At 35.9% G+C, this 26,407-nt stretch overlaps 2 long non-coding RNA genes across 2 annotated transcripts in view; both read right to left on the bottom strand.

Moving 5' to 3' along the window:
- Positions 1 to 4,866: 4,866 nt before the first annotated feature.
- LOC148225445 (uncharacterized) overlaps positions 4,867 to 26,407 on the bottom strand; it is a 43,949-nt gene continuing 22,408 nt past the window's right edge. The window contains exons 2-3 of the long non-coding RNA XR_015804226.1: positions 12,210 to 12,278; positions 4,867 to 5,181 (exon numbers count right to left, since the gene is read on the bottom strand). This is a non-coding gene — a long non-coding RNA (uncharacterized LOC148225445). The remainder of the gene's footprint in view (positions 5,182 to 12,209; positions 12,279 to 26,407) is intronic.
- On the bottom strand, positions 21,752 to 24,294 carry LOC148225446 (uncharacterized). The gene is made up of 3 exons (XR_015804217.1): positions 24,206 to 24,294; positions 23,370 to 23,410; positions 21,752 to 21,830 (listed from the first exon to the last, which is right to left on the bottom strand). It is a non-coding gene; the product is annotated as an uncharacterized LOC148225446 (long non-coding RNA).

The raw sequence follows: 26,407 nt of genomic DNA, 5'->3' as shown, positions 1-26,407 counted from the left end.
CACACAAAGCTGTGAGAAACTAATATTTAAAATTATAAGGGCTGCACAAACTAAGCATGTTCTGAAAACTTTATTTTTCTAATGTGTTTCAAGAATTTTTTTTTACTCAAATATTGAAATTAAAAAAGTTAAAATCAATCCTCAAATTTGAAAACCATCCCAAAGAGAAAATTACAGAAATCTTTTAAGGAAACATACAATTTCTTCCTCCCATTTAATAATCCAGAATCGTGTAAGTTTAGTATTGACCTTGCAATTTATATGTAAGTACATGACAGATCCCAGGTAAATAACATCTCTGTAAGCATCTCTATCCGACCATAGTTTTGTTTTAAGATACCCTGCTACATCCTAGAATACCTTTCCTAAATAAACTCCAGAAGGTAAATACTTAAGACAATAGCAAATGAGGGGTGAATGAATGTAAGAACATCAAAGGTTCTTTGAGGGAGCTGGACCACAAGAGGAGCTTTGAACCCGGGTTAAAATGTCACAGGGTGCTACCTGAGCACTGCATTTATCAATTTAATTCCTTCAGAATCAACAAATAAACTTTGTAACAGAGATAAAGAAAATTTAAACTCATGTTTCTTAAAGCTGTCTTTGAAGTTACCTTACACCTTAATGTATAACTACCAGTTTAGACACACATTTTAGAACAGTTAAAAAAATTCTCAGCAAAGATGCAATCATAATGAGTCACAGACACAACACCTCCCAAAAAGCCTGAATTCCATCAAATAGTAAAATAACAGTAAAGCTAGTTTTCATTGTTAAGAATTTTGGGAAATAGGTACCATTTTTCTACTCAAGTACTCTATCCAAGATGAACAGCCACAGACATTAAATACAGAACACTATCTAACAAAGTAAATAACACTACAGAAATTCAATTAATGAGAAACTCAGTACTAAAAAATATTTCCAGATCTATCAGCCTTTTAAAAGAAGACTCTAAAACTGTGCTTGTGAATCTGAGTATTAATAGCCAAAGCCACATTTGCTCTATTATCTGCACTTAAAACAAAAAGATTTCTTTCATTGCTACCAGTTCTACGTACAGTAATGCATAACTGAGAAGCGCTTCTAAAAGTCTCCCCCACAAAATCACTCAATTTACCGATGTATCAAAACAATATTTTTTAAATTTGTTAAGTCTTCATGAAATCCTATCCCATGAAAAATACTGCCTCAGACCCTCCCTGTTCACACAGTGGAAGGATGGGCAGACAGCCCTAGTTATTGTTCTTCTTTTTCTCTTTTTTTTGATTCCTTCCACTTTGACATTGTCTGAAGTGCAGCAGACAAAAATACCAGCTTCTGATGTACAATGAAGAGGGTGAGGAAAGGGAAGGTCAGCTTTCTCATGCTTCCCATTATTGGAGGAATCAAAGTAAGGATAGTGGCCTGTGATGATTTAACTGTAAATTGGAAAAAGTCCTATTTTGCAGAAGATGGATGCATAGGAATAAGTATGATGGAAGATTATACTGGCATTCAGGATGTTTTGACTATTTAGAAAGGATACTAACTTGATTTACTGTATAGAAATTTATAGGGAGAATTTTTAGCTCTCTTTAAAACAAACTGATTTGCTTTGTTTTTGTTTTGGTTTTGGGTTGTTTGGTTTTTTTTCTCACTCAGAGCACACCATGAATGCTTCCAAAAATTTGTGAGTACAGCAATTAAAAAAAGAGGAATTTGGTAATAGTTGCAGTTTTAACAACTCACTGCTACACTTAGGCAGGTACATTCACAGCATCAGTCATTGCTTTTTCCACTTGCTAAAGAGACCAATGCCACAGTCCACAGAAAAAACATGGCTTTGGCCAAATCCTATGACTTTATGTTTGAATTTTAGTTCAGCCTACTACCCGCAGATGTTTGGAATCAAGTCAATGATGAGTTTAACTGCAAAGAGTATCTCAAATACACAACAGCTATTGTTGAAACAGATGAAACTGAAACAGCACATTAATGGAATTTTGTTTATTGTACATCAGTATGGGAATTAAGAATACACACCCTGTATCTTTGAAGGAGTGAAGGGAGCTCAGTGTCCCAGATGATGAAATGCAGAATATTAATTCTCAGTAATAGTTCTTAAAACACATGGCTGTGTTCTCTCAAGCTGTAGGAGTACCATGACCCAGAGTAGGGTACAGATAGTTTCATTTTATAGGCTGTTATGCTCAAACATCCCTTCCCTAGACAATCTGTCTATGACCAAGCACATGAAATATTTGGTAACAGATTTATAAAAAACAGTGTGCAAATGGAGCAGTAAAAAAATTCACAGGATTTATCTTCTAATAGGTATTAATGCAGGAGAAGTTTACAGAAGATTCTGTTTAAGGAGTAGATATCAGAGTTACACAAACAGAAAATATTTTATGCAAGTATCATGGAACCTGACAGGTCAAGACTCTCTGCACAAGTCTTTCAGCTCTGCTTCAATAAATGTTATACTCTAACATGCACACAATATTATGAAAAACATCTTTTAAATTGGACCCCCATGATCAAATGCTGCCTTCTTGAACTCTGACAAGCTTTATTGTTTGGTATGATTTTCTGACAAAGAACTTGTTCTGAGGCTGTTTAAGACAGACATTACTGAATTTTAATCCAAAGGGTTTATGAACAATGTATGTACATTCCTGCTTCAGAAATACCTGGCAACAATGTTGTATGGCAATTCCAACCAGACTATCTGCGTAGAAGATAAGCAGATTTAGCCAAACATGCTTTTATCCAGGATTGCAATGCATACACAGAATCCTGAAAAACTTCCACCTTCAGGAATTTGCTGTTTATTTTGGAGCACCTATTTCAATAACATGAACACTTACCACAAAGGTACTCACTGCTCTTCTCCCTAACAAATTTGAAATGGAATGTTTTGCTTTTAAATCTGAGAAGAAATAAAATAAAAGGAAATGAAAATGAACCATCCACAGGATAAGTTAACAAGAAGAATCTAACAGTTAACTTACAGAGCCTTTAATTTTTGCCATGACAACAATTCTATGATGTTTCCATGTCTGGAAAATTAAATTGCCTCTGTATTTTTGAAGGGAAAATTCTGTCAATACCATTTTATGTCTTCTAATATATTCTAACCCTCTTATCTCAAAATCTTAATTTGAGTTCAAGGTGCTGTTAACACCTTTATGCACTAAATAAAACAAGGTTGTTTTTAAATTGGAGTCACATCTACTAAGCAAGAGAAAAAAAAAGATGCAAAGAGGTACATGTGCTTGACTGACAATTACCCAGCTAGGAATGTGCTGATACCCTGCCCCAGCTCAAAGCTGAAAATTGCATCTCAGAGAGAAGAGGTAGGAGCTAAATAGCAAATTTGTTTATACAATTATTTTCCTTCCAGGTAAGAGACAGTCTTCCACTAAATCTCTGTTTGAGTGTCTGCTCCACTACCTATTAACCACTCTTTTCCTACTGCTTTTCTATGATATTTTAGCCACATCCATTATTTAGCATTTTTCCTCAATTGTTTCTTCTGTGTGTCAGAAATAGGATGATACATTTCTTACTTTGTTTAAATACATGCTCATTCTAGTCAAAGGGGATCTATTTAATTGCATGACCATTCTAACCACTAACATGAGTATACTCATTTTGCTTTTGTTTTATTCCCCATTATACCAACAGAGTTGTTTTGTTAAATCACTAACCACATTTCTTTCCCATCAGCCTGGTTTGTTTCTGTTTTTTTCATTATTCTTCACCTCAGATTGCCTGGTTTTGCAGAAAACTGACTTATGATAATGTGAGTGAAAGCTTGAAAAGAGAAATCTAAAGATATGCAACATTTAGGATTAATGTCCCCTTCTACACTCAATATTTTTTAATCAAACAAGATCCTGGAAGTAGACCTCTACAAATGCCATACACAAAAGAGAGACCCTCTCCATGAACTATTATGTGTAATACTGCTTTCTGCTAACAGGCAAAAGAAAGCAATATAACCTCTAATAATTTTAGTTTTGCCTGCTAACAGGCAAAAGAGGATGTAGCTGGGATGCTTAAATGGAAATAGCTTGATTACTCTACCTCATATAATAAAAATGGAGTGTCTCAGAAATACAACTCTAATGAAAAGTTAATAGCCAACAAAGAGTAGGAAACAAAGGATACCTGCCACTGGAACCAGCCAAATGCCACCAACATACTAAATAAAACTTGGAAATCTTTTATTGACTAGCAAGCTCAGCATGTTGGAATAATAAGGAAGTTTGGAATTTCCTCTCTCATTTCGAGTGTCTTTGCAGAAATATCAGCTGGTAACTACATCAGACTGTGCTATGTATAGCTTTGTTGATTTACTGAGGTCTTTAGAAAGCACACGCCCAATGTTTTTCTTCACATGAATAACCCTTATAGAAACTGCCTAACATACCCAAAGTTTGGAGAATGAGATAGAACATTAGTTTTTAAAGTTTAGGTCACAAAAAAGAGAAAATTGCTTAATTTCAGCACTATAAAATTGAGGTAATTTAACAAAATTAATTTCTAGTTATGCAAGTTATTCTCCAGACTTCCAAAGGACAGCTTCTTGCAACACAAGTAGTAGTTCTGAAGAAAAGTTGGAATACATTGCTTCATTCCAATCCCTTCAATTAATGTAATTTATCTGCTTTTATTTTTTCAAAATATAATTTGAGTTATTAAATAATGTTAATCAATTTTTGAACCATTATTTTCGATTATGCTAAAAGAAAGAAACCAGTACTAAGAAAGCAAATGGAAACATTAAATTAAAAATTGAATATTGCTCCTCAAATATTGCAAATTATTTTAATGTTTCAATTATTTGCATTACAACAGTACTTTCAGAGACAGGGGATAATGCCTTTGTTTTCCAAAACACATCTAGCAAAACAAAACAAAACAACCCACTGAGTGTTATTACTCATTTTAAAATGATAAAGAGTAGAGTTTAGAGGTTGTATGATTCATTTCATGTCATATTGGAGAATCTGTGGCAGAGTTCCAATTAAAACTTGATCAAATGAAGAAAGAAACGCAGCAGCCAAGTGACATTCACACAAGCAACCTTGTTAACATAGAAGTGAGGTAGTTGCTCTGCATCACAGTAAATCATCTCCCCTGCTCAGCTTGCTTTGCTCCTTCCTTCTTCACATGCACAATTCTGCCCAGCTGTAGATGGGAGAGGGAGAGAAAAGGAGGAGAAAAAAAAAGCCACACTGAGTTCTGAATAAGCAGACACACAGTTCTGATAAATTAGCATTTCTAATGGAACAGAATTCATATAGGAATTCAAGCCTACTTTCTTAAGAAAATTTCTAAAAGTGTTGAATGCAAAACTGCAGTTTGGACTGGGTATGGCACTATGCCTACCAGCCATGGAGAAATGATCAGCATTCCTATTCCTTCTTAGCATTTCTGCAAATCTGCTGATTTTTTTGAAGTTGCAGCAAACTTCAAGGAAAGAAGTCACAGATCTACAGATAACAGAATGATTTCTAAAAGCCATTAGCATAAGTACTCATCTAGCAAGAAATGCTGTGTGTATGATGAAGGGTTTACTTTCCCAGAAGTGCTTGTGGGACTTAAGATTGCACAAAAGGGCTGTGAAATGTGTTTCCCTCAGTTCTGGCTCTTTGGTTCCTGGAGCCTCAGGTCACATTCAACTCATAGTTCCTATCAAGCTTTTCCCAAAGGACCTTTGGGCTCCTGCAGTAGCCAAACTTCCCTGGAACAGGAAACTCTATTTACACTGATGTCTTAAAGCCTGGTGCTCATCCATAAAAGGGAAAAATAATACTTTTAAGAACAGCATTTTTCTTAACCTTTGACAGACCACTAGTTAGTCTAAAATGCACGTGCTGTAAAAGATTTTTGACACAATCAACCAAAACTATTTCTGAAAAAGTAAAAAATCCTCATACCCCTGAAGTGACTGCAACATTCTCACAGTGTGCAATGTTTTGACTGGAATGTCAGAGAGGACAACTTTCAGTGTCTCATATGACAGAAAAGCTATCTATAAGCATTAAAATAATAAATTGTTATTATCTTTTATCTGCATCATTTTTGATGCAGGTAATTTGGGGGGGTCATTGTACAGTGAGTGGAAAAAGTTCTGTTCCAACTATCCATTCATAGGGGAAAGCAAAAGCTTTCCCTGTGAGAGAGCTTTGAAAATTATTAAAAATAACCCTCATGATGTCAATATGATTCATGACCAGAAAGGTCTTGTAAGATCTGCTACTTATGGGACAAATTACAACAGGGTACTGGGAAGGTAAAGTAGAAATATCTCCTATTCCCTTTTTGTATTACATATTTCCCTTTGCAGTCTGTTATTTCACAAAGATCATAGTGATTTCCATCTGCCAAAAAGCTTTTTGATTGTTTTTTAACTGTCACTTTTCATACAGGAGAATAATCAATTAAAAGATTAAGGTGGGGATTTTTATTTTAAAAGCCCTAAAGACACAGTGTGACTTCATCTAAAGACACTTTCTAATTTAAAAATAAATTTATCTTTATGAACCTATGATTTGCAACTTTTTATTACTTCAACGCTAAGGTCAAGCATTCCTGCATTACTATATCTTATAATCACATCCTCTGACTTTCCTTCCCCTTAACATTTTTTGTTTACTGCTTTCTTTTCTGTCACATCTCAAGTGAATGAGACTGCCAGCTCTTAAGTTTCTGTAAAATGATTAGCACTTTACAAACCACAGAAAATAAGAGCATCTGTTCTATGCAGGATAGATGTGCTGAAGGCTGCTTTGAGATACTGAGCAAAATTCGTCTGAAAACAGTCGAGTTTTTTCATGAATGATATAAAACATCTAAGTCTCCATACAAAAAGCCTAAATTCTGTATTTAGACTGAGATTTTTCTTTTGAGAATATACTGATGTTTTCAGTAGATGTTCCTTAATCAAACTACTCTTCTTCCAAAATCGTTGTTTCAAGATGTAGATGTATCCAATAAAATAAGATATTTTGCTTTTGGACTCTTACTCATATTTTTACAGAAATCTACCTTCCAAATAGAGGTTTCAACTCCTTTGTCAAATTTCCTTTAGCTCCAGAGAAGAAATTGAGGTGCAGATGATGCAATCTGTTTGTAAGTGAATTTGCCTTTTTAAATCTAGCTGTAAAAAAGGACATTAAAGATATTGTTACAATAGCATATTTTTGGTGATGAGATTATTTTGCTCAAGGTCAGCTATTATAATTTCTAGTTTAAAGGTGAAAGTTGAAACGTGCAGTTACCTTGCTTACTAAGAATAGCAATCAGTATCTGCATGGCCTTTTCCAAATCATATATTCATGCAAGGTCTTTAGTACATTTACTGAGACTCTTGGATGGACAAACCTAATTTAATTTGGTTTCAAATGCTAGACATTTCTTGACCTCAGACCAGAAGTCTGGAGACATGATAGTTTTTTTCTAGGAGATTAAAGAAAGCAGAAGGACACAGGGGTTTTCCATAACTTTATTTCACTAGTCACAAGGAGTTGACAATATAACATTTCTAATCTGTCATCTAGGAAATGAGTAAGGTCCTAAAAATAATTGGGAGTATCCCAAGGTGAATAAGTGTAGATCTATGAGAAAAGTGATACATTATCTCTGTATAATGCTACGGGTTTATCTTGGCATTTGTCCATCTCTGTCTTGATCTTGTGCTGAATTTTTTATCTGTCTCACACTCATCATCACCTCAATTCGACAAGCTCTTCAAAGCAGCTGGTTGGATTTTTCATTACTTCTTATTACTACATTCTTGTTTTAAGTTGAAATTTAAGGAGAGATATTTACTATTAATAGCAAAAGCTTTTTTAAAATACTATTCTCCCTCCAGGTTTTAAGTATCCATAACATTGTGCATGAAATAAGAGACATTTCCCATTACTATCTAGATGCTATTTTTCCATCTAGATCTTTCTAAAAATATTAATGGGTCCAATTTTATCAGATTTTTTCTGGTTTGCACTCATTCTTTTGCTCCTGTGACTAATTTATTGATTTTGAAAAATAAAGTCTAGGATAACAATTACATAAAAAGTGTTATCCAAACATAGGCTTTTGGGTTTCAGATACAACATACCCAATGAACCTGAAAATCTATCTGTGGCATTAAAAGTTGCAGTTGAATATGTTTGTAAATATTTGTTAATTTAAAACTCTTAAGGCAACTAGCAGATTCAATTTTAGTGTAAACATCAGTAGTTTACTTACAGTAGTACTGCAGAAGGCAAGCACTTACTGACACTGATTAAAAAATGCTACTTTATAAAAAAACTCCACTAAAGTTGAACAAGATCTGACACAGTTTACAAAGGTGGAAAGTAGCAATTCTTAAGGAATAAAATGTCTCTCTGATATGATGCATATCCTTCTTTTTAGAAACTTTCCCACAGAAATAAGATATTTTAAATGCTCTGTTTCATATGTACAACAGAGGCCTAAAAGCCTCAGCTCCGAACTCCTTTTCCTCATCTGCTCTCCATTTCAGGTTCTGAAAATATCTGGGAGACTGAAGACATAATCACAGAATGTTAAGGGGATGGAAGGGACTTTAAAGATCACCTAGTCCCAGCTCCCCTGCCACAGGCAGGGACACCTCCCATCAGACCAGGCTGCTCAGAGCTTTATCCAACCTGCCCTCGAATGTTCCCAGGCATGGGGCACCCACTCCTTCCTGTTCAAGTGTCTCATCACCCTCACAACAAATATTTCTCCTGCACATCTAACCGAAATTTCTCCTTTTTCAGGTTGTTTCAGGCTGTACCCCTCAATCCTTATTCTGCCACTAGAGCTCCTGATGAAGAGTCCCTCTCTGGCTGCTCTGAGGCCATCACAGAACTTTCCCTGTGGGAGTCAGCCTGACTGGTATTCCAGGACAGGCAACCATCACTGAAAAGCAGTTGTATCCCAACCCTAGACCATGGGAATTATTTGTTAAGTTGTGGTGACCCCAGAGAAATGTTCCAAAGAGTTATGGGATTCCCATGCTAATATCTAATTTATTAGTCAATTGCCACCACTCTCATATCCAGAATGTTCTCCCTTCCTTGTGTTCCCATTGGCCCTCAGTTGATCCATTGTTCCACCCCACCTACCCCAGTGGACCCTCTTCCCCTCGTCCCACCTCTGCACCACTTTTCCCTATACCCATTGGACCCCACCTCAGCTCCATTCCCTCTCCTCCCCATATTTATACCCTGGAGCTCCCTTCACCCTCGTCTTCAACCACCGGTTCCTAAGGAGACCTCAGCCCCTTGGTTATTGTAATCGGATTTTTGGGCCCTGTCCCACATTTACTTTCAGTTATTAAAGTGTTTTATGTTACTAAGCCATGGTCATCACACTGCTCTTCTTTTATTTTGCCACTTATACCCTGAATATCTGAGAACCCTAAAAAGGATTGTCAGGGACCACCCTTGACTCCGATACTTCCCTTCTCCAGGGGGAACAACCCCAACTTTGTGTGGTGTAATTGGATTATCTAGACTTTCCTCTGTATTAATTTGGACCAAATCTCTGTGTTCATCATCTAACTAAAGCACAGATTTGCAAAACAAGTCATGCAATACTTCTCCACATTTGACTGATGTATTAATACTTGTACAGCACAGTCCCAAATACATAATTTTCTATCCAAATATGCAGTTATGAGTTACCTTTTTACTTTCTGCAATTGTTTGTTACATGCTTTCAGTCACAAAACGAGTATCTGAATCTTTTAAAATAGCAATTGATAAAATATATTGAAAACTGTATCTACTGGCAGTCCAAGCAGATAGTAGCTTGAGCTTCTACAGGTTTGCAGACCTCGACAGAAAAAGCTTGCTTTAGTAATTCAAAATCTGTGCTCAACAACTACAATTGGAAGGTCATTTTTTGTGGACACACACATTTAGAGAGCTAGGGAATTACAGCTTAGAAATTCTTTTCAGGCCTGGATTTCTCCTGACTCTCAGGTCCATTCCCAGGCTGACAAGCTGACTGCAGCTTCAGTTAAGGAGGAAATCTGCCAGAGTGATAATATGGTGAAAAACAGAGTGGAATTCATAATAAAGATTAACACCTGGTGTCTTTCCCGTGGGATACATCCTGAGGTACTGTCCCAAGGATGTTTTTCCCAATTGTCCAATGAACTACTGTCCTGTCCTAGCTGCATGGAACACACTTTAAATATGGGATGTCCGTACAATAAAGTTGGCCTTTTTTCCCCAAAAGAAGTCTGTGTGTGTTGCTGTCTTTTCTCTCTCTTTGCAGTGCAGTAACCACAATTTTTAAAACGACAGAATACAAAAAAAAAAAAAAAAAAAAAAAAAAAAAAGCAAAAGAGATTAATTTTCATTTAATAACTGGCTGAATAGCATGCTTGTCATATTTCCACTCCAGCTTGGAGTCATAGTTAGGAAATACTAAGAATCAGGGAATCATAGAATAGTTTAAGCTGGAAAGGACCTTAAGGCTCATTTAATTCCTACCTTCCTGCCACAGGCAGGGACACCTTTTATTAGACCAGATTGGTCAAAACTCTGCAACCTATACTGGAACACTTCCAGGGGATGTGGCATCCACAACTAGTCCAAGGTCTTTAAATATCCTGAATCCTACAACCATAAAATAATTATATAACCTTAGCATGAATAATTCCTAGTATGTTGTATTTCAGTGATAAAATCACAGGTATAAACATAAGCTATCCTTGCTTTAATGTTATCTGCACAGCATTAGGCAGATAAGTTCTCTGTTCCTTCGTTGAAGGACATCAATTCTGCCCTTTGCATGGCCACAGGACAGTTGTACCCAAATGTATTACATTTGAATCTCTCAAATGCCTCACAATTCAAGATTTCCACCAAAAACCCCAAACCCTTTCAAAGCAGACCTTTTTGAAAGTTTTTGTGTTAAAACAGTTTTTTTATCATTTTTCCAAACAATTTCAGTAAGTAATAATTTCAATTTAGTGCTTCATAAAGCAATGATTGAAAACAAAACTGCTCTTCCCCAAAACTTATAATCTAAGTATCCATCTAAGAATAATTTTGCAACAAACATTGTATTTACATGCACCGTCCAAGAAGCAAAGCATAAAATAAACATATATTTACGGAAAAGTTGATCGGAAATGACTAAGTATTATAGTCAAAGTGCTATGTTGGTTTATTTTTAATCTTACCATGTGCTGTGTTTAGATGATCAGTTACTAAACTGACAAACAAATCTCTTAATGGTAACTGAACATTATGAGCCTTTTGCAAGTGGTGTATTTTAAGGAGGGACATTTAAGAGGAAAGGGTGGAGGTATGAAATGAATTTGTTTAAAGCTAGTGGCCAAATTCACATATAACGGGACACTACCAAGTTCAGATTTTCGCTAGAGATAAATCTGGAGTAGAGATTTCAAAGCAGTTTCAAGAATTCCATCACATTGAGAATTGTTTTATTGGAGCATTTTCAGAAATATGAGTTCAGTCATTTCCTCTTCCCTTTATTCCCTCATTCTTTCTCATATTAATTTATAGTGATGTGTTTATAATAGTAACTTAGTCAGACACAGGTTAAGCACAAGAATCATCTCGAAGTGACTTCAACGGTCACATGAAGACTGCCTTTCATGCTTGTCCTTGACCTGGATATAGAAAGTAGCATGAAAACAGGAGACCTCACAAACATCAAAACACCCAAAACTGAAAAAATAAACTGTTTATAATTGTGGGGGTCTCATAACTGCATAACTATCTTTTTTGTTTTATTATTTTCCTGAAAAAGTTAAATCTAACCCAAACCCCCAAAAATACAATTCCTGAAATCCTGTAATTTCTCACTAAAATCTTTCAACTGCTGACTGAAAATATTTGATCACTTCCTGACTTGACTTTAAAAGTGAGTAATTCTCAGGTCTATAAAGGATTTCACAATCACACATACATTCAGTAGTCTGGGGGAGGGTCTCAAACTTCAGCAGAGTTATACAAACTCCTCCTTTAAATCAGAAGTTATGATTCTGATGACCAACGATTTCAACACATCTGTGGAAATCTGTGAAAATTTACAGCACAATGCTGAATGCAGTTGTACCACGGACAACGTGCAGGTGGGATATACAAAGTCTGACCACTTTTATAACAGCTGTTGAAGTGTGCGTTATGCAGATATAAGTAATAATTTAAAAATATTATTACCTTTTCCTCACAGTAGGAATCTATTCTTTTACTTCTTCTGCAGGCCTGGAAGTCAGGACCAATAGAATACTGTAAGAAAAAGTCATGCAGTGGTTAAAAAGGTAAAGATCTTGTGTTTGAGCAAAATGAGACCAGGAGAGAAGTGTATCTGTCTGTATTCTGCCCAAATCTTCAACAGCCCCCTGAAACCCACTTTCTCAGGCATGCCTTTATTCTCATTCTCTGAAACATGAGCTGATCACTTACCCTTCCCATCTGAAGTTATGGTTTTCCCTGTCCAGACTTTCAAAGTTTTCATTGATGTCTCCATGTTCTTTTCTCCCCCTTCCTTTCCCCCATGTCTATTTATCCAGTACGGCAAAAACTAAGCTTGTATAAACCTCAGATCAGCTCTAGCATATCATATGGAGCTGTCAGTTCTAATGGAACTGATTGCCCTTTATTTCTAGCTAAATATTTAAACCAAATACATAGAAAATATTGTATGTAAATATTGTACAGGGCTAAAGGCAGTGACAACATGTATCTGCATGTTATTCAAAATGTAACTCTTGCTTGTGTTGACGAACAAGAATCAGTTTAAAACAGCATTAGAGAAGTATCAATACAGCCCAATAACACAATTTGCAAAATCAGCTGCTAAGACTAAGCTTCCAGGTAAACAGTGACTGAATCCTGTGTTATCAGTTCCCAAATTGGCAACATGAAAATAAGCTTCAGTACATTTAAATGAACAAACATACCATCTTCAAAAACAGCTAAAGGCATATATAGAGAGTACAGAGATATAGTCATAAATGCAATTCATAAATTGAAATGGACTCTGCAGATGGAACTGAAGAAAACTAATTGTCCGTAACTAAAATTCATGTTTCTCTAATTTGATCAAGGTATGTTAATTACTCAGTTAAGTAGGGCTTCCCCTTTATGTCACACAAGTATTTTTCTATAGATCTTGTAAATATGGGTTTGATGTCAGTCATATATGTATTTATTCTTACAGAATGTCATTCATATGATAAGGCAGTAAGACAAATATCTATACAACTGCAGTCGGGGATTATGCATAGATAAGGTGGGTACGCTGACAGGAATTCAAGAGGGAAGAATTTCACGGACCAGTGAATAAGTCCTTTTTAAGTCTTCATTTAAGAAAAGAAGCATTATAAGTCTTCATACTGAACAAAATCCAAAAAACTACCAAAATTATGCCAAACACAAACAAGGGAAAGAATCACACACGCCTGCTGTGTGTTATCCAGTGAGCAAGAAGCAGCCATAGATGTGACTTTACGAACTGTTTTCCAATCAATTTTCAGATTATATTTTAGACACTTTTCAGAAAACAAATGAAAATATATGGAATTTTGGTAAGGGTAAATTCTTTATGGAAAATGTTTGCTTATATCCAATATTCTAGTAGTCATAAACACTTCCAATTTTTGTACTGAAATCTGCAGAAAAATCAACATTCAAATTGGCACTTCAGAAAGGGGGACTAGGTGGTCTGATAGAGATAGAGCAGAAACTACACTTCCACCAGTAAGAGTGTGTGAAAGAAGTTCCTGACAAAATTTTTGTGTGAAATTTGTGGGGTTTTTTTCCCTTTCATTAGTAAAATTAACTTAAATCAAGCTGGGAGGACTGATCTTGATAGGCAGGTATATGATTCTAAAAGTACAGTTGCCTTTGAACAGATGGGAGGGTTATAGGTATAGATCCAAATGCAAGAATGACTTCTCAGTAAACCAGCAGCACATGTGAAGACTCCTGATTAATTTAAGGTCTTTATTTCTATATCAAGGCAATTGTATAACTAAAATGTATCCACTGAAGAAACTACTTTTCTGTACTTTATTAATTCTAAGCAATTCAGCCAACAGGACTGTGGAAAATTAAAGTAAAATTAACTTTTTAAAATCTTTTAAAAAATCGTATTGGTCTTACTACAGGTCTAGTAGAAAAATTAGTAAAAAAAACCCAATTCGTAAAAGTGATGAGTAAGGTCATGTTGAAATAATTGATAAAACATCACAGGACCTCCACTCTCAATTTAGAGCAAGCAGTACCTCAATATGTTCTTGATTTAACTCTTATGTGCACATTTTATTGTATATTCATTAAGTTGATTTTAATAATCTGAATCCTTTTTTTTAGCTATGAGAATCAATACAAGGAGGGTCTGTCATATTTCCAGACCATAGAAAAAACACTCCATCCTTCTTTTCTGTAAAGAGAGTAAGGGATTTAGCCAGTGATCAAATGATAACTGTATGGCAAATACTAAATATTTTCCTGATATCAGGACACCTACACTTGAAATGCTATTAAAGGTTCCCTGAGATAGAAGAAAGTCAGGAATTTATTCATTTTAAGATAAAAATGCAAAGTAGAGAAGAATTAAACACAAAATCTAATGAATGTTAAGCAGTGTATAAACATGACAAATTTCTTTATATTTCTTTGGTATGTCAAACTGAGATCCTTGGTGTCATCTAGTAAGCTTTCCTGTGTTAACACAAAACTGCCCTCCTCCAAATAATGCCATCTGAGCCAAACTGTGTAGATAAAACCATGTCATCTTATGACGAGTGCACCACCCTGATTGGTAAGAATGATGGGTATAATGGATTCTTTTTTGGAGAAGAAAAGGGAACATTTTAAAACTTGTGGCTTATGTATTTTTACCATCTCACAGTTGCACAACACCAGTGATAACATTATAGAACTTACCTAAACTACAACTACTGTCTGAATAAAATCGCTGTAGTTCATAAGACATTAATTATCCTCTCTCTATAGTCCACTTAACATAATGGTCATTCTCTTGCTTATGTAAGGAAATATTTAAGACTAAGCACTAGTAAGCATGAAAGATATTTCCGTCTTTCTGCAATGAGATTCAGTTATTGTATAGAAATCAAAGTAAGAAGTTAAGCTTTTTAATACTACTGACTGTGCCTATTCCCTCATTCCACCAGGAAGATACTTTGCCAGGCACGTATCTAATTTCAATGAAACTGGATGATTCTGGCCCATTAGAAACAGACATACACACACATATACATATATATATAAGAAATTATATTTTCTGAAACAACTTTGTTTTTAAAATACATTAATACACTAATAGGTTTGTGCATTAAAATGAAAGAGAATGTTTATTAACTATTCATAATCCAGTTACTAATACTTTATAGACATCTTATAGAAATTGGGAACACATTCTTTCTCACCAGCAGTGGGCACATAGCATATCTCAAGAGCACGAGACAAAACCAAGTCAGAAACATGTATGAAAGACAATATTGGATTTGTTATCAAGTGTTTTTTTTACATATACTATGCAAAATAAGAGGTCTGTTTTAGGAGGTTTTCTGCCCTTCCAACCTGTGAGACAAATGATTCTTACAATTTCTCAAATCCTTATGGTGATAAAAATTGAGCCAAACAGAAGAATTTATTTTAAGAATTTAAGAATTTTATTTTATTCTGCTCCCTTTAGACATAATTAAAACCGACATTTTTTTGCAAAGAAATGTCAGATTATTAAAGAATTTATATTCTTTTTCCTCTAAAGCTCTGCTGATGTTTCAGAACCTGAAATAGAAGTTTATTCTCCTTCCCTACGTGACTCATGCTCTTGGTGGATCATGACAGAAGGGATAAAAATACAATGCATTACGGCATGCGGGGTCTGTAAATCCCAGGAAAGAGGCGGCTTGGGACACTCACGGAGCGGCGCTGGCGGCCGAGCGCTGCCGAGTGTGTCGGCGGGCGGCCGCGGCGCGGACACTCCGTGCCGCCTCGGAGGACAGGAAGCATCGAGGCTTTCTGCGGCGCTGCTTGGCCCGAGATAATGCCATTGTATGGGGAGGCTGGGCGGCCTCTCCCAGCGCTGGGAGCCCGGCGCTGGCGTCTGGCTGCCTGGCCCCCGGCCAGCCCGGGGCTGGCTCTGCGGGGAGGGCGGCCGCTCCTCCGGCAGCTCCGCGCACAGCGCGGCCACACCTCGCCTTCCAAAGGAAATCTGGCCAGGGCTCCAGACTTTATGACTTCTTCTTTACGAGTCCCCTCTCTCTCTTTTTTTTTTTTTTTTTTTTTTTTTTTTTCGCTTTGCTGCGCTCTCAGGGAACTATTTAAAGTCGCAAGCAATAAATGAGCTGATGACAGGGTTATTGGGAAAAGTCATACTTTGATACCCCGAAGCGCCACATTACATTCCTCTCACTTTTTAAACAGTGGCAAATCGCCGTCGCTGCCACCCATCATGCAGAAGAAAATATTCGTTTCAGCAGGCAAATTCTACAATCTTCTTAATTTTTATCCCCTTTAATTCTACCACGATTATTTAAGATATATGTTCTGTTTAAAACAGACATTGTTCTTAACACACAAAGGAGTTCAAGGATGTGGCATCAGTGTGTTCCCACCCACCATTTGCTCTGATGGTGTTAGATTCTCTGAAAAAAAAAAAAACAACATTCAAGTCCCACACCAATTATTGTGTTGGGTACATTTTAAAAATATATGTTTCAGTAGTGGTGAATCAAAGATATCAAAAGTTTAATAAAATATTTCCCTGTACTAAACTATGCGAAAAAAAGTCACCAATCAGAAAATACAATACAGCACAACCAACATCTGCTACCTTTGCTCCAGAGAAGCCTCATTTTACAGCCCAGGCAACTTCCCCAAAAACATACTTCTTATATCTTCTAAGATACTGTTAGTCAGATACATAAATGCTTATCATACTGGATTTAAATATGTCCTTAAGTGTTCTTTTGAAAGGGTAGAAAATAGAACAATAGGTACAGCTAAATAGTAAAAATGCCAATATTTGCATTTTCAAAAATATGAGATATTTATTAAAATTAATGGAAATTAGTGTAAGACTAGGAACAGATTTCTCTATCAGCATTAAATATATTTGTTTTATTGTATTCTTGCTTTTTCATTAGCACTAAATAATTTCTCAAACTCTATGCAATACTTCTTCATAGCTTCATTTTATGATAAAGTAACGAGTATTTCACAGATAAATTGCATTCCTGTATTTATTTTATACAGATATTTTGCAAAAGGCTATTATTAAATAATAAAAATCTAATTGCTACAGCGGTAATATTTGATAGAGCAATAATTCTGAGTAGCAACATAACTTGAGCTTATTTTATTTTCGTAACTTTATTTTTATGCCCTTAGTAAGTAAAATTACTATAGCAGCTTCTAAGCCCTAAGGCTTCAGTTCCTGTAGAGCATATGCAGAGATGGTTTTATATTTAAGGCTCTACACTTAACCTGAATCCACAGAAAAGATGTGTTGAGTATGACCTTGTCTACAAGAAGTATAATCCATATACTGTGACATATCAAAAGCCACAAAATTCAAATTGAGTTTCAAATTCGAGTTTAATGACAATACATATTCTGAGACAAAAAACAATGTCACTAATTTTAAATTTAATGTCTGAACAATAGGAGGTTTACTTGTCTTTAATTTTGAACTTCTAGGATCAGTATTTTCAAGCTTCTCTTTAATCAAAGTATGAAAAATACATCAGTGTCACATCATATTTTTAAGTCATGCGGCATTCAGAGGGAAAGGTTTCAAAGAAAATCAAAATTGCAACTTATTTAAAGCTTGGCATGATTAAAAAGTTTGGATATATTCTGAAAGAATATAATATCAATTAAATTATCTTAAGTTTCTCAGATAAGCCAATACAGTAATCAAAAAGTGATCAGTTGTAAAAGAGGTAAAATCATAAATAAATTATTTTATTGCATATGTCAGCATATTAAAATACTCAGAGTGAGGCATCAACATTTTTTTTTAAAAGAGTAATTCTGGATGACAACTTCATGATTGTTTAATGCAATATGTTTGGCGCTTATTGCTCAATTAATACAAAAAAGCCATGGCATATTTTGAACAATTGAGAAACAGAAACTAGCACACAGGTTTCTGTTGATTCCTATAAAAGTTATAGTAGAGATGAAATCCCAAAGGGTTAACCTCTTCCTTGTGGCACCTATTGTTTTTATGCAGTGACAATATATAAAAGCTGGTAGCAGCCTAGACATGACCCCACAGTAACCTGTCTGCAGGCACTTCTCCTGTCTCCTTTGCACTGATCCAGCTGCTTGTCCAAAGATCCAGTAAATATTTGCAAGCACAGCGTAAGGCAGTGGCACTTTTGGCGCGGAGCTGGTAACAAGAGACAACATCTCAGCTCTGAGTCAACAGCGGAAAGCAAACAGTGGCTGCTAGTGGGGAACATCAACTCTCATGCCACAGCCGGCTCTCAGGTACTCATGACCGTGACCTACACACTTTATCGGGCTTTGATCAGCATTGTGAGAGCAGACACCAGTGCTGGCTGCCCCTGGTGCAGCCTTGCAGGCTCACTGGTCCTAAAGGAATCTCGCCACTCTCCTCCTCTCTGGGTTCCTCCCTTTGAGCAGGCACTACAGAAACGACATGATGGGCCATGATATGTCTGTGTATATGTACCTATGTAGCTGCTGATCTCAAAAACTCTAAAATTCAGCCCGCAACACAAGGGAAACCTTGACAGCTGCACACATGCTGCTATTAGAGGTAGGAGTCTGAGGAATTTGGCAGCAAGGGGCACTGTAAGATTAGCCACTCTACAGATTAAAATGAAAAAAAAAAAAAAAGTCAAATATAATGAGTCACCTGAATTCAGCATTGCAACACATGAATGTATTTTTCTGCCCAGCAACAATAGTGGCAGTGCTTTCTCTAACAGCTCAGGCTCCCGCTCTGCCTTACAGCTCTACCATCGATTCTAAACAAATGCAGAATAACTTGTGTTTCAGCAAATTATATGTGACTCAAATAGTAAGAATTACTTTGCCAAAGGGAGGTAGCTCTGCACAAGAACTTAAGTAAGATATGGGCTTTGTAGAGTCAAGATACTTTCTAATTAATCTAAAATCAGGAATAATTAAAGCCAGATCTTGTAATTAGCTTAGTAAAAAATTAATGAGTCTATTACCATTGTTAGTTTTTCTGCAGCCTTCTGCAGAAAGAGCTTTGGACTGTTATTAAATATCTTAATATTTTAAAACTGTTAGTCTTTATTTGAAATAAAAGTTAAAGGAAAATGAAGAGAGAGATAATAAAATATTACACTTTTCCTTGTCCATTTCATGTGAACTGAAAATTTTCATATTTTTACAGAAATCAGAACTTAGACCAGGCTAAATGCAAACATATTTTGGAAAATTTTTTTATCTCTTCTGAAGCAACTCCATTTTATTACAATGCATTGTATAGTACCAATGATGATGCAGACTGTATTTGTATCTAAATTAAAATACAGACAGAGTTCGCCCTATTGCCTTCTACAGAATTTACTAAGACCATCTTTCCAAACCATGCAGAAAGAAAATTAAAAATTCTTAGCAAAATTGGTAGTTGTCCAACAGATGAAGGCTGGAATTGTGAAAGAAGGAAGATTCTTTAATAAAAAGGAGTCACAGTCAAACAACAGAAGAGGTGTAAAAAAAATCTTTGTCATGAGCTCAAGAAGGATTAGAACAGTAAGTTATTTGGAATTCTTTCATCTCTGCCCTTTCACCCAGAGAAGCCTAAGTTAGAGCATCACAGGGTTCAGGTGTGATAGCTTAAGTGATAATTTAGACCAAAGTGGTTGGCAAGGAATTTTGTGATCAATATCTTGCAGTGATTGGTGGATTCGAAACTGTCGTGAAGTAACTCACTACAGAGCAGAAATCAATATTCAGACCTGCAGGTAACAAAGATCCCATGGCACTTCACCAGGAAAAAGAAGTCTCACAGAGCATGTGGCAGAATGGGATCAGAACAAACTGAGAGTGAAGCTTCAATATGTTTTGTGATTACAAACAAGAGATAGATTATCAAATGAATTTTGAAAATATTTCTCAGACTGTTTTTAACTGGACACCAACATCCCAACTGTATCTTCCTTTGCATGCTCTCAGAGTTTCCATGTGTTTCCTCCTCTTGTCAGCACTCTTCTGCTCCTCCATCAGCATCCATCCTCTCTGCTGTATTCTCACCCATGCAGAAACACTTCAGTAGTGATCTGTGCCACATATTTTCCTGTAGTACCACTGCCTCTTCCACATCTGCCCAGTAGCAGGTTCAGCAACACCAGCAGAAAGCCCAAGCTGCTAAGCCCTCTTGTGGACTGATATGATGGGAGCAAGGAGAGCAAGGTAAATGGAAAAATTATTAACTTTCCATATGTGGGAAAAATGAGGGAATTTGACAGCACTGGCTTTATTTCCACGTTCTGGAAAGCAACTTGTAGACTTTTCTAATCATTCTATAGACTTTTCACTTACTCAGCATACAATTCCTACCTACATATTTGCTTTTTAATTCTAAATAATTAAATTCAATTTTTATTCTCTTCCTGTTTTTATAACTCTCCTTTTTCCCTCCAATAACATTATGATCTCCCTCATCATATGCCTCCTCTTTTTTTCCCCCCAACTCTTTGTGTTCCAAGTTGCATCCCTTTCTTTGAGATGTCAGAAAGAAGAGAAGAAAAATATGAGTACTTTCTCTGTTCAACTAACATAGTTCAGGACTAGTGGCAGAAGAGGACTTCCTTAACCTTTGCTACTGCATTTTGTGGCACACTTGGTAGTGGCAGAGACTCTTAATTACATCATAGTTTAAAATCTGGTGGAAATTATGTGCATCCGAAATTCCTTATTTTCTATTTATGAAAAGTATAAGACACATAGAGCCATGGAATTCTCTGCCTCCTTACAAACAACTGAAATTTCAAGTCCCTCAGCCAAATAATATAGCTGCTATGTTATCATAATTTAGTATTCATTAAGTACTAAAATTCTGCAACATGACTCAGAAGAATGTTGCAGTTGTGGATGAGATTTGGAAAAACCTCAGCTTCAGAAAACACCCACCATGACCTAGAAACTCAGAGGAAACTTTTTTATTCCCTAAAGTGGGTGGTTTGGGCACCTGGGTTGAGGCCTGAGAAAGTGCAAAGTGTGATCAGTTTTGGTGTGATCTCTGTTATAGCGATCTATAGTCATCACTGTTATGTAATGTAAGAAGGAAATTCCAGTAGAAAATTCCAGCAGAAAAATAAAATTTCAGGTTCTCTGCCCATCCAAAGACGTCATCTGCAGGAAAATGTTTTCTTTTAAGCTGCAGTCCACATCGAATATGCAGATATTTTTGAATATTTTGGTTCAAAATTCAGTATCTTATTCGTCAAAAATAAGCACAAAGTTACAGCAACCTTAACACCTGCACAAGATCAAAGATACTTAACTCTGTCTTAAGGTGACTGAATAGCAGCAAAAACCATCCTGGAGTCCTGGATCATGGCACTGCCTTTCCTCTGCTTTTCAGCCTCACATAAGAGAGGACATGAAGGAAAGAACCTGGAAAAATGCTGATTTGTATTACAATGGTAGAGGGGAAAAGCAGCTCTGCATTGTACTTGGTCATCTTTGTGTCCCTGTGACAGATACCTGGAACTGAGCAGTTCTAGGTACAGGGAAATTCTGAGTGCCAGGGCATGGAGTGGGGCTTGCAGTTAACTGTGCTTCCCAGAAAATCTGTGCCTGGAAAAAAGGAACCCATAGGACAATGAAAGAGGCAGTCGTGCTGATTCAGTAAAACAGAGAACATGCTAAATATATAGAACAGAAATTATACTTAAATACATAAACAGAAATTCATCCCTATCACTTTTGGGAAGGATGATATTTTTTAGTGAAAAGTTGTTCTATTTGATAAAAATCAAAACAATAGCACAAAAGCTTAGCAAGATAAGTGAAACAGGGGAAACAAAATTTCTTTTCAAATGAAGCAGGGTGGCAAGAATGCAAATCTAGGTGATGAAAAAATATTTGGATGTCTAAAGGCAAAAGGAACCCCTTAGAGGGGCTTATTTCCTGCTTCCTATGATTCTATGGTATACAGACCATATCTTTGCTTAATGCAAACTGAAATAAGCAGTATCAAAGTTGCAACAGATGATGATTTCATTCCATGTGCACTCTATATTTTTATAGCTGGCGTGTGTCTAGCTCTGTAGGAGCCCTACCACAGGCACAATCTACTGCATGGCTACCAACTTCCAAATACCATATCTGCACAAAGGAATCAGACAAGGGGGAGGCTGACTCACTTTTTTGCTGATAGACATTTCAGCATTACAATGCAAGGAAATAAAGTAATGCAGGTTTAACTGAAATAATTTCGGAGGCACTACTCCAAGTTTTCTACTCCAAACAGCATCTATAACATGGCAGTGTCAATTTACTCTTCTTGTACACTAAATGCACAAGATTCCAGAGGTAACTATTTTTAAAAAAAACACATTTATTTTTTTCACATTTAGAATTACATGCATTAATTAATTTGCCAGATATAAACTGAACACCATAATTTAAAATTTTTTTCAATTGCACTGGGGGTGGCTCCTTAGGCAACAACAACAAAAAGAATAGATTGCAGATTCATATGAATTAACACTCATTTTGCAGTCTATGAACAGGTCACAGTTTAAGGCAGTACACGCCTAGAAATGTTATTTTCAGATAAAATTGCCCCATGGAGACCATTCACAGCATATTTAGTGTTTTGGTGATGGATAATATTTTGTTTGATTTTATGAAACAAGTTATAGCAATCACTTTTTCATATTTAGGCATTTTTCACTCTTCAGAGGATGGGCTTGTGCAGGAGGGACCATGTTGGTGACACAGCCATTTTCTAAATTGTTTGAAGTTCTGTTCATAGCAAGTATTTGATTGGGAGTAACAGCTGCATATTTGAATAAATGGAGCCATCTTAGGACTTTGGAAAATTTTGAAATGCATCTACAAAGCCAATATTCTATTCTGCTTTTATCTTCATTGTTTCTGAATGTGCTATATCATAGCATTGAGGTTCCTGATTAAAGATAACCTGTCATGCAGTAACACTACTATTGATTTAATTTAAATTTCTTAAAGCACAGAAGCAGTGAAGACAGGCTACCAGCAAGAAATCTGCTTTAGGAAACTCTTGCTAAGATTTTATTCCACCAAATTTACAAAAACAAGTTACTAAATTATCACTTGTCTATGTTGTTACTCTGCTACCACCCTCTGTACCTTCAAGGCTGATGTATTCCAGCTGAACGCGAGAGATGAAGCTAGAAGAAAACAGCAATGAGACATTAAACCAAACTGGGGTTTTTTTTCAGTTCATCAAGTTAAAATAGAAATTAAAATACTTTTCAGAAAGACCCAAATAACTTCATATTTTCACCTGAGTTCTCCCCTAGAGCAATTGTCCTCCAAGCTGGGAGAGTAGGACAGAGGAAAGATAAGCTCAAGAAATTTGCTCAGTGTAATCAGCAAGAAAGATTTGTTTTATACTGGAGGTAAACAAAGATTTTATGATTTTTTAATTTCCCAAAAGTTGGGATCTTATGCATACTCTCTTACTATTTTCATGTCTTTTGTAACTGAGCATCAGCACAACCAGCTCCCTGACATAGCTGTAGTGGACCCTTTCCTTCTATATTTAAGACCTGGCATTTTAAATGTTTTATTCTTGAAAGCACTTCTCTTCTAGAAATTTTCTTTTGAAATCATGTCACCAAAAATATTTTCTTGATTTCACTGACCTCCTGGAGTTTATTTTGAACTTTCAGGTATCTGCCTATATTTTTTTCAGGACATGTTCTGAGATCTGTTTAATTTTGAAAGTATTTTACTGCCCAGTATCATCTCTAGTACAAAGTCAATCTTCTAATAGAACATCTAGGATTTTGTTTCTGTATATGTTATCTCCAGTTAATTTCTGCTTAAAAGGCACAAACCTCACATTTCTTAGTTTCAATTACACAATCTTCCCTCCCACTCTGTGCTAAATAAGGACATAAGTTTATTTAGAAAAGATGACCATTTTGAAGAAAGAGGCACACAGTCCTATATTCACTCACTATTTTCATATTCACTCTTCAGAGGAGGTGCTGCTCTGTCTAGGCAAGGAAATTTATGGTAGCATTACCCCTGCTTGTTTGCACAGTCCTCCACCAGTAGCAACCTGTGCTAATGTTTTGCACAGGTATATACAGAAATTTTGGCACATGTTTAATTTAAGCAGGCCTGGTCTTGCACAGCACAGGCAAGTCTCCAACAAATCAGTGAACTGGCAATTTGCTCAGCTCAAAAATATGCACTGTTTCATTAAATTCTTACTTTAACACACAGAGAAAGAAGAAAAGAAAACCCTCACTTGAAATTTACTTACAATCCAGCTGAATAGACAACTTAATGTGTCATACAGTTCTATCAGGAACTCTCTCAATAATTTTAAGAAATGCCACCATGGGTCCAAAGTCACAAGGCTACAAAAACAATTTTCAGTTTTACAAACAGATCTGTACAGGGGACACGGAAAGTAACATTCCCTAGACTTTACAAATTTCTATCAAACACAAGGTAGAATTAAGACAGCAGATCAGCAACCACCACCCAAAAAAAAAATAAAAAAAATCTCTTCAGTCTACTCATACCAAAGTGAGCATGCTGACATTTTCATGTGGTTGACTAACTTTTCTTTATGGCCACCATAAATTCAACTTGTTATAATTACTGTCAATAAAATTAATGAAATTACAGGCTGCTCAACAAAAGGAATATCAATCTGTAGCATTTTATTAGGTCAGTAAGACCTTCATTTATCACTGGTACATTTTGTGTAAGGCAGGGATTTGGCTCTTGATTTGTAGCTGTTGTAATTTCTTAAAGTTACATTCCAGGATCTTAGAAACATCTCATATATTGATTCTGCTTGCTTGATCAAGAAAGAAGTTTTAAAAATAAACAGAACTTCTAAAACATTTTCTCAAGATTTAGAATAACTTCAGTCCTGAGCCAAATGCAAAATATATTGCAGTTTAAAAAACAAAATGCAGCAAATTTTTAGTAGCTGCCAATTTGGAAAAGTATGTTAAATATAACTCCCCCTAAAAGGGCTTGTAAAGTTCTCCACTTTGTGGCAGCAGGCATGGAAAAGTCCATACCTCTCTAGTTTCCTGTTTGATATAAGGAGAATGCCACGCTTTTTTAATTTGTGATATAATATTTTCTCTTTTGTAATTAAAGTGAAGTCACACAAAAACATTTCCAGTATTAAAAGAAAACCATAAACAACACATTCTAAACACAGAGCAACATAACTGTTTTATCTTCTTGTGTTGAAGAATAAATGAATAAAAATGTTCTCAGTGATTTCATGTTCAACTAATAACTGAATTGCTTTATAGGTACTTTGACTGGATGGTACTCTGGTGTCAGAGTTTAATTCTTGAGTCCCAGACAACAAAGACAATAGGAAATATACTGGAATTTGTCTTTTGAAGTGTTATGCCATCCTACTTTCAAAGCTATCTGAGTTATTTCACAACCTGACTTCTGTTTTCAGCCATGTCCTGTGCAGTGAAGAATTCAAACGTCACTGAAAGTCATTGTGAATTAAAGCTCATGCCATATGAAACAACAAGCATTACTCTAAAAGAAAAAAAAAACAAAACCAAATAAACCCCAACAAAATGAAGCAAACAAATAGCTTGAAAAGCTTTACTTTTTAACAGACTTAACAAAACTTATTCACTTATTCTTTAGGGTCTTCTCACCTTGTTTTAGCAAAGAAAGCAATTTTGGCAGGTTATGTCTAATGGCCACAAGTTTCTGAGAGCATTCTGGGCTCTCAATGAGACAATCAGTTGATGTTCATTAGAACAATAAAGGTGTAATCCTATTCAAATTGTTTTTAAATGCTGCAGCTTCTAGCCATCAGAGGAGTCATAGTGTTTGAGAGCATTTTTCATACCACTGTCGCAAGCTGAAGTCTAATATTATGTACCATCAAAAATCTAAGCTAAAAATCTAGATACATAAGTCATTTAGGCACTGAGAAAGTGGCATGTGAATTCCTCTTTGGATGGGTTTGAAGAGAAGAGATTGGGCTAGAACTCTGTCATGCATTTGGATGATATCTTATATGTGCAGATACAAAAATTCTACTACATGTAATGGTCTCCACAGACTGGCAGTAAAAATCTATCCTTTATGATTAGAAAACATGAGCTCTATCATTTACTCATTTTTGTAACATTAACCCACACCAAGAATTTATG

This window comes from Sturnus vulgaris, chromosome 1, assembly GCF_052056855.1.
Source record: "Sturnus vulgaris isolate bStuVul1 chromosome 1, bStuVul1.hap1, whole genome shotgun sequence".
In the NCBI taxonomy this organism is placed as follows: Eukaryota; Metazoa; Chordata; class Aves; order Passeriformes; family Sturnidae; genus Sturnus; species Sturnus vulgaris.
This window is presented reverse-complemented; position numbering and strand designations above follow the sequence as displayed.